At 31.6% G+C, this 12,951-nt stretch overlaps 1 protein-coding gene across 1 annotated transcript in view; it reads right to left on the bottom strand.

The window, feature by feature from the left end:
• LOC129919669 (BCL2/adenovirus E1B 19 kDa protein-interacting protein 3) overlaps positions 1-12,951 on the bottom strand; it is a 30,487-nt gene that overhangs the window by 12,134 nt on the left and 5,402 nt on the right. The gene's annotated exons all lie outside the window — the stretch shown is intronic.

Here is a 12,951-nt window from a genome sequence, read left to right as displayed (position 1 = left end):
ATTTATTCTAAAATATTGATTGTTTTCGTAATTGAAATACAAATATCATTGAAAAAAAAAACTGTGAATCGAGTTTTCTTCATTTCACATCACCGAAAAGGCTTTTTACTCAAGGCCTACAAATAAATAAATTAAATTCCATAATGATGATATCTGTCTGAACCGTTAAACAACAATCATAAAAAAGCGCATCAATCACCTAACCCTCGAGAGTTTTGTTTGCAAAAATAAGACAACTTCACCTTGAACTGAGATGAGATTCTTTTTCTGTTCCATTAATTTTGCAATGAAACGATGTCAACAACACAAACCGGGATAGACAAGTTCTCAAAAAAAAAAATACAAAACAAAAACCGGCAAATGTGCCAGCCTCTCTTATCCATTTCCAAATAAAAAAATATAACCGTTGACGTTGCACGTCATTCAACAAAAATTAAATAAAGAAACACACAAAAAAAAACTGCGAATATAAACGCAACAGCAGTGCCAAATTTAGTAGCAATTTCGTCGCAATAACAACAAGCAACAGTTCATTCGCCTTTTATTTTATTTTTTAATGGGGAGGAAATTTCAATAATATAATAATCAAACAAAAACATCATCATCACTACAATTGCCGTCTGCGTTTGAAAGAATTTTTTTGTTTATCAATTTAATTTTAAAAATAGAGACAAGTTTTTTTTTTTAGGTTGCCTTTTTTTTTTCTTTTAATATTTTGATAATGAATTTAACTTTTGTGATAACAAAAGTTGTTATAAAAGAACAAAAAAAAAGTCATTAAACTTGGAATACAAGCAACATAAATAAACCTTTGTAAATCAATTTATTTATGGTTAGGTTTTAGCTCAAAGAAAAGCTAACATCCTCTGTCGTCAGAGGGCGCCCACGCAAGTAGTTTCAATTATGTGTATATTGTCTGGTTAAATTTAGCCTCGGTACATTTTAAATTGCTTTTTTTTTGTATTTACTCTAGTGGGAGGATATTGGTTTCGTGAGAGAAATTCAAGGTTTGACTCAAACAGGTTTATCAGTTTACACATCTGTCACGGATTCGGAGAGGTTATTTACATGCGATTGAAATTATCCTTCTCACTCACAGAAAATCACTTTCATCAAAACTTTTTTCGTGCTCGTGTCAACATGCCTTTTAAAATTCTATGTAATAGCTGTGCTGTATAATTCCCGCATTCAAAGAAGGCCATCTGAACTTAAGTTCTGAATTTTTAGAGACTCTGATTGGTCAGAACCAAATGTCAAATAAATGTCAGGTTTTTATGACATCTGACTAATGAGAGCCACTAAAAATTCAAAACTTAAGTTAAAAGTTGACCGCGGGAAATATAGGTAAATGCCATTTGACATTTGTGTCTAATGGCGTTTTTAATTGGCAATCTGGAACTAAAAAAAGCAATCTGAATGCGTTCAATTGGGCAAAACTGACAGTTCTGATTCTGAAAAAAAGAGAACACTCAAACTCAACCAATACATTCACACCAAACTTCAGATTCTTCGGAATAAAAAAAAAAAACTGTTCAATTGGGATTCCGAACCGAAGAACAATTCCGGATTGCCAATTAAAAATGCCATAAAGCACTATTCACATGAGCACGACCAACGAACGACGAATGAATGACACGTTTCAAGCCCTATTTCCTCACAAATTCTCAACAAATCAATAGAAATTTGATTTTATAATGCATTTATTCACTCTCATGTGAAAGAAATGTCAAAATCAATTAATTTTCGTTCATTCGTTGTTCGCTGGTCGTGCGCATGTGAATAGTGCTTAAAAGTAAATTTTCAAATTCGTAGAACGCACTTTTTCATGACTTTGTCAAATCTTTGCAAAGGTAGTATGTACCCTGAAAAAATGTTTACGTGGTGATAAACTGGAATTGAACCCAGACCCTCTGGGTGGTTACTACTTGGCTTTTATATAATTTAGGAAAGTCCGAAAATTAATTTTATTTGGCATCACTATTTGTTTCTTTAACAAATTTACAGTAAACAAGTTTATTTAATGCATGTGTAGACTACCCCAGAACATTCAAATGGTTTTACATATTTTGAGTTTTCATCAGAAATCAAAATTAGCCCATAACCTCTAATTTTTGAATGTCATTCCAAATTTTCGGGACTCAATTTTTTTTCTAATGATATTCATTCCTTTGCAAATCAAATTCACCTTCTTAATTTTTAAATGACATGACGTGGCTTTTGACAGCTAAGTTTTGTTCGTTTAAATATTTGTTCGGTCTGTTTGTTTACTTTTTTTATAAACAAAACTAATAAAAATCAGTATATTTTAATATAATACGCAGATTTGAATTCAATTTCGTTGAATTTGAAAACATTTTCAAATTGCTATGAGAATTGACGCATTTAAAAAATTATTCTCTGAAACTGCGTAATTTTCTGGATACTTTTACCTTTTTTCTTTTGCACTTATGATATGAGTAAAAAAAAAAATAGAGCTCAGTAAAACTTTATTTAAAATAAATAAGAAATTTAAATATTGTTTATTTCAAGACCTTACAACCCTTGCATGACATTTACTTTCTATACCTATCATTTGACAAAACTAGTTTGTTCCAATTCATTTCTTCCCCCCAAGCAAATGTTGCACTCATTGCTAAAAGATTTTTTACATACATATCACTTCCATCTTAGTTATTACAGAAATCACCTTATCACATCGTGAATAGAATTGCGTCGGACATGTTTTTTGTGTGCGCTGCTGGCGTGACGTGTCTGCCATATTTGATTATTATAATAAGTCTGAAGCGTAGACCCATTGAATCAGATTTAAGAATCTGATGAAAACTATACTACTCTATTATACCTTGCACCAGACAACTTATTATTTAGTTAAGTAATTCGTAAATTAGGTGCGATAAGGAAAATTTTACCTTAACGTGTCGTATGTCATTAGAACGAAAAAAAAAAAAATGACATCTAGACACGATGGTTTGTGTAATAATTGTAAATCATTATACAAATGTAAATAAATTTAATACGAAGCAAAAGTAATTGAACAGACAGAGAAAGATAAAGAGAGAAAGTCATCGTTGTAATTAATAACCAAAACTCTTTGTCTTGTCTTGAGCTTAAGTGGATTATTAAGTTTCCAGGTCAAGTTTGTATTTGTGTACATACGACGTTATTATTTATGCTTCTTTTTTGTTATTGTTTATTTTCCTAAGTATGAGCAGATTGTATGTATACAAAAAGAGACTCAACTCAAGGCCAATTTTGATATAGGAATTCCAGTTTTAATTAATGGAACTGACGATATAGAAATAAAAACAAAAATAGATATCGGACGATGCCATTTATACACAAATAGAGTAAATAAATATATTTAAATGAGGCAACTAATATGCGAAGTAAACAGATTTATCGACGCTTCGTTGCTCACACAAACACACACGTGTTGTGTATATATATTTTTTTATTTTTGCAGGAAGTTTGACTTTTAGTTATGGGCATTTGGAAATTATTGTTAGGCTTATTATGAGAATTTGAAAAATAGTTGGGTACAATGTTTTGCTATGCAGTTTCCATAATGGTATGATGTTATAAATGGACACCTGGAAAGTTATTAGAAACAAAAACAAAAATGCAAAATTATGACGCACAGATAGAACGGCCGGTAAAATGCAATTTAAGATCTGTGGCCTCATGATAATTATGGGTGGAACCAAATAATTGACAAAAGAAGAACTAAATTATCAAACATTGATAAGATAAGAGAGGTGGAATAAAATTCCTTTTTATTTTGTTTAAAAATCGATAATGTAATCGAAATGGCAGAGTTTGAATTCAATACTGTTAACATAAAAAATAAACATAATTTGTTGATGCCTTCTTTTATTTTTTTATTCCACCCCTCTCCCCTCTTTAAGTTACTACCAAAGAAATAGATCAAACAGAAGTCGTTAAGATTTCATATTTATACATATTTCAACTTACTTGTATATTTTAAAGACTTTTCTTCGACCAACAGAGGCAGAAATACTATAGCAACAAGCGACTCTACGAGGAAGCAAAAATCATACCATGGGACAAGTATCTACTGCAATGGGCAAAGAAACTTGTAGGAAATATTGCCAACCACCCCAATATTGCTGAGAAGGATGACTACCCAACAACGACTCCCCGAACCTAGGTACCTTTGTGCTTTGGATATCATGGATGAGTACATAATTTCAGTGGACAACAAGGAAGCAGTTAACTTTTACGCCGAAAACCATTTGACTTACTATACCGTGGCTAAACGCCAACGTAGCCAACCTAATATTGAAAAGAAATAATTTAGACACATAAAAAACAGTGTTTCAAAAAACTTAAAATCAAATAAAATTTTGATACCTCATTCCTCTAAAAAAAAGCACAATTTTTTATATTTGGAGGAACATCACAGTTGATAATTATCATACTTTTATTTCTTTAAGCCCTGATATTTCAATCGTCAGACTATCAGAAGAATAAATGTTAAAATAAATATAAAAAAAACTTTTAGCCTTAACTGGGGTTTATCTGGCTATTGAAAAATCGGCTCTTAAACCATAATTTTATGAAATTATAATCTTTGTGTTCAATTAATGGAAAAATTTGAATTTTCTAGTTTATTTAAAGACGACAAATGAAACCAATTAGAGCTACAGAAATTCTTAAAGTGCGTTGAACTTGTTAAAGCAATGTTATCCAATCAATTGCTTTTGAAATTTCAACTGCATCTGCTTTCCATGTTTTTTTCTACGAATCTCATTTATAGAATAAAGATGCAAATCGTCATGATATATGTAGTTCCATAAGCTTCGTGTGTAACATTTGTAATGTCAAACACGACATATATTTACGTCATTGATAGTAGAAATACGTTTCCATGTTCCAGATGTTTCATAACACTGTTGCACCCTAAAATCCTAAACGTCTAAATCTTTACAATTATATTTACCCAAATATCTACCTAAATAAAATTTTGAGCAGCTGCATAATGTTAAGTTTTCCCATACTATCTTTTTATCGAAAAAAGTTGCAACCGTTGAGATATTGTTCAAAAAAGATGCTTACAAGAACTACCATCTGTTTAAAAGAATAAAATGAAATCTGTTAATCTTCAAATGACAAAATCCAAATACAATGCGGTTTATCCATGATGATTCGTCTACCTTAACATTCATTCAAAAACCTGTTCCAAGTACATACGCAAGTTCTTAAAGTTCATTCAGGTCATCACAGATTTATTATTCAAACGCGGTTGGTTTTTTTTAATTAGCACTCATGTCATATGCATGACTTTTCAATAGAATACTACAGTCCACTAGAGATATTATTCGTACTACCTGACCATATCACCGTACGTAGATATTTGCAAAAAACTATTCATTCCAGTTCATTAAAAAAAATTCCCACAGATTAGTTCTCTAATTGTAAAACTTTGAGAAAGACAGAATAGTTCCATTCCATGTACCTCCACGCTCCACCACTAAACATCTGTGTTGATGTTTGCGGTCACGTCAGCACTTGACTTACGTCGTCGTCGTTTCTTGTCAACGTCAATCGAGCCTCTATGTACTCATTCTGTGCCTATATTACACAGTTGAATCCGTCGATCCGGTGGCGTTTTATATATTTATTCATTTTTCTTCAAATACAATCGATTGCATTATAGGTACTTACGTTCAATTCTTTGTGCATATGACAAAAATACAAGTTCACCTTCGTCTCTGTCTCTCACTCTGTGGGATGTATCTTAATTTTATTCAAGAAATTTATTTTTAGGCCTCACAATCATACAATGAGTGGGATTCAATTTAAAAATGGATTGAATGGATGGCTTTTTTAAATTCCTAGCGATCTCTGTTGACTCTCTTGTCAAGTATTTGCATAAAATGCGAAATTACATTTCTGTGAGTTGAGTGGTCCGATCTTTCTTTGCTTTATAGAGCGTAATTTTATTGTTCTCGTGTACATATATACGAAAGATGCGTCGTCTTGCATTCGACGATGTCGTGTCGTAAAACCTTGGAAAGAATTATCTTGATGGCAATATACCCACTTTTGTGGCTCAAACAAAGAAACTCGAACTAGCTGAATAAATATTTAAAGAATTCACATTTTTTTTTAATGCGAAAAAAAGCGGAAATTAAACAAAAAAAAAAATAAATAAAGAGTCCATTTCCGACCAGACAAGGAATTCCTGATGGAAACTTATTTTTTTATATTTTTGTGTTCTACTTTCATGTCTCTCCAAAGTGACCTCAATATTTTGCCATATTTAGGTGTACTCGTATGTGCCTTATCCCCTTGTCATTTTTGATATCTGATTTCTGTTTCAAGAGAACATTATAAAATATATCATGCAATTCCCCTGCGCGTTATGAAGCAAGCAAAAACCGAATCGAAACCATGCAATCAACCACATGGATGTCAATCACTTAGAACGCAGCTTTATTGTTGTTGTTCTGTTCTGTTTGGTTGGTTGGTTTGATTCAAATTTGCAAAAATAAAACCAACAAAATAAGAACAATAATAAAATTCAGTGGCAACAATAACAATAACCATGTATAAAGTACTTTTACTGTCTGTTTCAGCTGGAAGCCCAGATAATATAGAATCAGAAAAAAAAATTAATTATGAAAAAGGGGTGATAAAGAATTATATGACATTCGTACCTACGAGTAGAATATGATGATTGCCACATTGCATGCCGTCTGACCGTCTGACCCGATAAGGATTTTTTTTTTCAGCTAAATTGTAAAAGTTGAATATCTTTTAATATGCATATACTAAAAAAAAGGGGAAGATTTTCATAGATAAGCTTTTTATGGGTCACTGGGGCAATGAAATGGAAACAGAGCTTATTTGCCAAACACTCAAAATGTTATTTTTCTATTATTTGGTCAATGAAAACTAGAAGTGCTTAAATAAACACATAAAAATAAAATTTGTGGTAAGAACTTTTGGAGTAAGTTCATCGTTTTAAAATCGAAATGATAAATAACTTGTCATTTATCCGTAGTTGGGTGCTTAGTCTATTTAAAAAATTCTATATTTTTTCATTTTCAATTTTCCAGTCTTCTCATTTATTTTACAATTTCAGAGACAAAAAGGATCAGTTGATAAAAATTGTCTATTTTTTTCTAGATTGTCAAATTTAATTTCAGCAACATTTTCTTTCAAAGAAATTTCAAACTAAGGGCCATTTCACAAATCGCTGAAAACCGGCCCGGTACTTGGTAAACTTCGCTTTTAGATGGTGGCAAGGTACAAATTTAGCTGAAAGGGGCGTTTACCCGGTTCCGAGCCGGTTTTCACCGATGTGTGAAATGGCCCTAAAGGGTCATGGGAAATAGTTAGAAATGGCGGCCTTTAAAACACCTTCTCAGAACAGCCCAATTAGCGCTGACTTACGCTCTTTGAATACCATTGTTCTTCTGATCTTAATTGCCTGTGAAATGGTTAAATGTGGTTCTGGCCAAGGAAGACAAAAACTGGAATCATTGATCGTTTTGATTATGAGAGACGTCTGATCTGAACCTAACCAAACCTTTACTATTGTAAAGTTTTGTAAAGTTGTGTTTACATGCAAGTAGGATGCTGAATGTGTGTGTCAAAACGGCCGATATGCTTGGTTTCGACTCTTATTCAGCAATGCAGAACTCAAGTCCAAGTTCATCTATCATGGGACCCAGAGAGCATGTCTTTTGCTCGCAAGGGTACCTGTGAATGTCGCTCACTTTGAGCCTTACTGCTTCATTACAGTTATTGGACCTATTTCTGGAATAGCGCTGACATGTGGCGATGTTAAGTTACATCCATTGCCCAATATCCAGTGATATCCAGTGTACAAATCTCTTACTCAAAAGTGTTTTCATGAATTTCACTCGCTCATATCCTTTTTCCCGTTACGTTATGTAAAAGTTATTGAGTTTTGTATAGAAAAATGATTAGGTATTTAATTCTTTTATCTTGGGTCGTCTAGGAATGGATCACCTAAAGCATGGTGTCTTGATTCGAATAGTTCCAAGCAATTTTTTAGTGCGTCTTTCTCCTGTGTAGCCTTACAACTTCGACAATGGCCATCGTACAGTCTAGTTGTTTGAGCACCTTTCATGCATAGTCAGTTAAATCAAGGCCTTACATAGGCAAAATAATAGCTGTAATTATTTTGCCTATAGCTTCATAAATCTGCTTTTGTCATGGGTGAACCATATCTTCTTTGTAATTTTACAGTTTGTCCCAATATTTCAAATTCGATTTTATGGAGAAAGGTAGGTGGTCTTTCCAACCCTTAGGAGGAGTTCGGCTCTTTCTGCCTTGGAGACATGTAGGGCTCAACCTTGCCTTTGCCTGACACATTTGTAGCCTTGAATTTCAATGACGGGTCATATTTTATAAAAAAAAAAAAAACATTAAAACGTAAAGAAAAATATCTTTTGTGACAAATACATAACAAACAACATGTGACGTACACCGAAATTCCCCAGGGCTCCCGGGAACTGCAAATGAAAATTATCGAACAAATCTAATCTCTCAAAAGTTTTCGTTCTAAAATTTGAAATTGAAAATTGGGTCGCATTTGTTATTTTTTTTTTGTCTCGAATTCCCATAAACATATATGTATGTAATGTATAGACAATAAACATAAACAATAATAATTATTTTGTCATAAATGTTATCTAAATTACGTTTTGCTAATTTTTTGGCAGCAACAATTTATAAACAAATAATTTTAATAAACTAATCAAGCTTTTAATATATTACTCATAAAATAATATTGCGGTAAATGAATGAGTACAAGCACAAAGTGAAACCTCATTTTGTTTACTTTGTGGCTGAGGCAATATTATCAATATTATCGCAATCAAAATAAAATTTTAAAAAATTCAAGTTCTAATTTTAAGTAATACGATAAACAAACTTTATTAAATACGTAGGCAAGAAACCTACTTGAAAAACGCAAATGATAATTTTGTAATTGTGTCGATGTTAATTATTGTACCTTAGAAATGCATAACTAATACGTACGTGATGATTAACATGTCTACTAGCTCACAAGTTTAAATAAACTCGCAAATAATGGGAGATTTTATTTTGTTTTTTTTTTTTTTTTTTTTTAATTTTTAACGTAATCCCAGACAAATTCGTTTCCTTGGTTTACACGTTTGATGTTGACTAAAATACATAAATACATAAATAATTCCTTATTGGTAATTCCTGACCAGGGACACGCCAGTAATAGCTCTAAAGCAAGTATACACGATTGCAAGATCTTCCAATATTAGCCGATTTTTCCCAACAAATTTTAACCAATTTTTTATAAACCATGTAAACATCTTAATTTAATATGTCAAAAGTGACAAACAATTGGAAGGCAATCTTTTGCCAATTTTCCATCAAAAAATTGGGCGACTTCTTACAATCGTATGAAATCGTCTTAACACACAATTTTTCTTATTTTTTAAATAATTGGACGATTGTTGACTAATTGGTCGTTGGATAATGTTCTTATTAAAAACATAGTCCAATTTTAATTGGGAGATAATTTTGTATTCATTATTGAGAAATAATTTAAAAAGGAGTTTTGTTTTCTTTTTTAATTTCTTAAAAATGACAAAACATTTTCGCATCCGGTTTCTGTTTTTTGAATAAAAACTAATGAGAGCATTGAAAACAGCGTTAATACTCAATTGCATAAAAATAATTTTTATTTCAAAATATTGAAATTGAAAATAAATTTTTCAAGCACTATTCCATAAAACAGCTTTATTTAAAAATAATATAAAGGAAAAATGTATTGGCTTTTAATACAGTCAAATACGGTGATAACACTGTTCAACAAGGTTTTTGCCACAAGAACCAAAATATACTTTTCTAGTAGTTTTTGGGGTGCTGAATCCGAATCCACAATCAGAAAAATTCTATTAGCCTTCGTTCTTAAAATATTACCGTTATAAAATGCAAAAAAGGGTTTTTTTTATAACGGTTATATTTCAAGAACGGAGGCTAATAGAATTTTTCCGATTGCGGATTTGAGTTCAGCAACTCAAAAACCTTCAGAAAAGTATATTTTGGTTCTTGTGGCAAAAATTCTGTGGCCAGTGACTTAAACTTTAGATTGAGTTTAGTTTCTCTTTGACTTATTAAATGAAACTAAAGATATCTCGAGCAATAAAAGAGATATCGGGAAAATTAAACAGTTTTTGAAAGAAGAATATCTGTTCTTATAATAACCATTACAAATTTGTTTATAATGAATTACCCCACATAAAAACAGAACCTCGAAAACAGCCAAAAATACGTTTTTTGACATCTTCTAATGGTAATATTTCAAAAACGAAGGCCAATCAAATTTTTCTGACTTCAGATTCGGGTTCAGCACCCCAAAAACTACTAGAAAAGTATATTTGGGTTCTTGTGGCAAAAAAAAAGTTAAATTTTGTTGACCAGTGTAATTTTTAATTGGATGACAAAAAATTGGCGGCAGATGGCAGCAGATTTTCTCCCAATTATTTGTCTTATATTTGAATAAAATGATTCTACCGTATAAACAGAAAATTTTCACTTAGTAGAAAATTTATAATTGGCATCTAATTGGTTGCTATTGGAAGACTTTTGACAGTTCGGCCAATATTGGAAGATCTTCAAATCGTGTATACTTAGCTTAAGTTTGTGAGCTCTTTTTTGATTTAAAAATAGTGTATGTTTCTACATTTTAGAGCAAGGCCGGCATGAAGAGTAAAAATCTGTATTTATTTGGTACGCTACGTTTTTAGGTACTTGGTATTGATAGAAACTTAACCGGTGAAAGAGCTTTCCCAATTTCTTAGGTAGATAAAGAGTTTCCAAAAATGTTAATTCTTTCCAAAAGACTTTCTTTTGTTTAGGGATCTATGAATATTGCCAATTTGGGCTAAATTGGTCGTCTTCACATTTTTGTCATGAAAATTATTTTCGGTATTTATATTTTTATGAAAAGACAGATATCACAAAAATATCCTGATTCATTTCAAAGGCTTTGAACTTCTTCCACAAAAAAAAAATAACATTTTCTACAGCCCACTGATTTTCAAATGAAACAGTTCCAGTTTTATTGTGTTTCTTCTCCTTGTTTATTAATCATCTTTTGCATTCATTGAAATCCCAACAACGAGCAAAATTATTATATACCAGAGGTGCGTTCTTTTTCTAACAATAGTCAACTATCGTTGTTATGTCAAAAAATATTGTTGATGTGTCATTGTTAGAAATTGTTGGGTTTTTTACAAATTATTTAGGAACGATTTATTGTTAGATATTGTTAAACTGTCAAACACCAAAAAAAAATTGTTTTGAAAATATTTTTATTTGCATAATTATAACAAAAATAATGTTTTTTAGTCAAAATAAATTCTCTTGCTTCATAAAATTGCAAAACTCTGTTTTTATTTTCATTTTATTCCGCTTATTTCCAAAAGAAAAAAATCCTTAAGTTGGTTTTGTAAACAAAACATCCACTTTGACACATCAACAATCTCATGAGTCTTCAACTCATATCATGGAGGTGAGTTGGAAATAGTTACGATTTGTAACTATTTGACACTTCAAAACGAGTTTAGGAACGATGTTCATCTGTCAAATAGTTACAAATCGTAACTATTTTGTAGTTTAGGAACGACAAAAGTTAACGATAGTTAACAAAAGTTAACTATTGTTAGAAAAAGAACGCACCTCAGGGCAAACAATAATCACCTATGCGTGAACAAACACGTTCCTCAGCATCATCATCATCATTCCAATGAAATAGAAATCCGGTCTCGTGTATCTGTTTATATACATTTTTCTGCCATTCATACCAAAATATTTTTATATTCAGCAAACGTGACAACACTGGTTTGGAGAGAGAAAAATATCAATGTGGTGCTGAAGCTGGGAATGGAGGCAAACCAAAAAACATCCACATCCACACACAAACCAAAACCAAGAAAAATTTCATGGGCTACGTGACCTTTTGCATGACGCCCCTCGGACAAAGAGACGAAGAACTGGATAAACAAAAACAACAACACCAAGTCATTGAAGGGAAACTTAAGTTTGCTTACTGCCTTTTATACTAACAAACCTACCCACCCTAACCCTACCACTCTTTAACTCAAGCAAAGCAAAAATGGCCTTAAAAATGAACCTTCTTGGTTAACCTGTCTTATAGCTTGCCTTCATGTCTGGCACTGACTTTTTTTGTTTATAAATAAAGAAGAAACATGTTGACGTAGATATATCTACAATACAAACATGTTAGCTCCCTTTTGTGCATCAATAACATGGTGCAATGAAGCTAGAGAGTGAGTTGAATTGAAACCGAATATGCATTGCATTCCGAGGATTGATTACTAAACAATGATCTACATAATTTTTTGAAGAATAAAGTAGATTTTGTTTGAAAAACAGCCGGTCTTGAATAGAGAAACTGAAACAAGTCGAAAAAAAAACCCTAGTTGCATGTCTAAAAATGCATATCAGAGTAGAGAAGAGAAACAAACAATAATTACAAAAGATAATAAAATAATAAAGAAGCTCTAGCTTAGTGTAGTTGAGTATAATCCATAAAAATATTTCCAAACAATGAATTGTATATTTTTTTTATGAAAAAATAAAAAAAAATTACAACAACTTTGTGTGTTTGCATTTTGCGCAGGAAATAAACAGAAATAATTCATGCAAATAGTTAAGTACACACTTCTTTGTTGTTGTTGTTGTTAAATTGTGTGACTATGAGAAGAAGATGCATTCGAGAATGAACAATGATGGTGGTACAAAGAGTAGTGTACCTAGTTGGTAGAAATAATAAAAAATAATTGCTATTTGTCTATGAGAAAAAAAAAATAAACAATGGTCGTCATAATCAAAAGATGGAAAATAATGATGGTTTTGAAAAAAAAAATCTCTGCAAAATGAGAGGAACAA

Source organism: Episyrphus balteatus, chromosome 4 (assembly GCF_945859705.1).
Source record: "Episyrphus balteatus chromosome 4, idEpiBalt1.1, whole genome shotgun sequence".
Classification (NCBI taxonomy): domain Eukaryota; kingdom Metazoa; phylum Arthropoda; class Insecta; order Diptera; family Syrphidae; genus Episyrphus; species Episyrphus balteatus.
The sequence above is the reverse complement of the archived record's forward strand: the minus strand, read 5'-3'. Positions and strand labels throughout refer to the sequence as shown.